Source organism: Pinus tabuliformis, chromosome X (genome assembly GCF_031772625.1).
Source record: "Pinus tabuliformis cultivar Carrire ecotype Pingquan chromosome X, CPIR1, whole genome shotgun sequence".
Taxonomy (NCBI): Eukaryota; Viridiplantae; Streptophyta; class Pinopsida; order Pinales; family Pinaceae; genus Pinus; species Pinus tabuliformis.
In genome coordinates, this window is record NC_142308.1 from 1409681442 (window position 1) to 1409682523 (window position 1082).

Genomic DNA, 1082 nt, shown 5'->3' on the forward strand with positions numbered 1-1082 from the left:
GGAAATAGACTAATACAAAATAATGAGATGGAGAATTTTTTGGTCAATCACTTCCAAAATATAATGATCAACTGAAATCCTGATGGGATAGAAGATATAAATAAGATAGCTAAGAATATCTGTCATGTGGTCAGTAGGGACCAGAACCTAACACTAATTAGGGCTATAACAATAGAAGGAGTGGAGGATGTAGTCAAAGGACTAGAAAATAATCAAGTGTGAGGATTTCAACCATAATGGTGAATCAAATTAAACCAATCCTCCCAGCACTAATATCCCAAGAGAAAACTGGTTTTGTTAAAGGAAGGAAAATTGTGGATTGGATAGTAACTTCTCAAGACGCAATACACTCCCTTAAAAACCTCAAATCCAAAGGTATTATGATCAAACTAGGGCCATCGAAATCATACGATTGGTTAAGCTGGACCTATCTCCAAAGTATCCTGAAATCCTCTCGCTTTGACCCCCAATGGATAAATTCGATCTATTCCTTTATATCGAATCCTTTGTTCTCAATCCTCCTGAATGGAGCATTGTTAGAGGCCTTCAACACAAAAGGTGGGCTAAGACAATGAGATCCAATTTCCCCCTTCTTGTTTATATTATCAGCTAAAGAGCTAGGAGGATATGTTAAAGCGAAGGTGAAAAAAAGAAAATTCAAAGGTCTACACATTTGGGGAAATGACCTACCCTTAACTCATCAATTGTTCGTGGATGACATCATGATGTTCTGTTAAGCTACCCTCAAGGAAGCTAGGGCCCTCCTAGCCATTTTGCAAGAATTCATGAATGCCTTAGGAGCGTATATCAACAAAGAGAAGTGAAATGTCTTCTTCTTTAACACAACAACTAAAGCCCAAACATTCCTGGCAAGAATATTGGCCTTTCGCATAGGAACCTTCCCATCGAAATATATAGGAATTTTTTTAAGTCTTCATCTAATCAGAGTCGAAAATTGGAAGTTTTTCCTTGCAAAGATCCAAGGTCTCCTACAAAATTGTGCCTTCTAGGAATTAAACATGGAGACTAGAGTCACACTGCTAAAGATAGTGTTGCAATCAATTCGTATCTAACAACTCTTA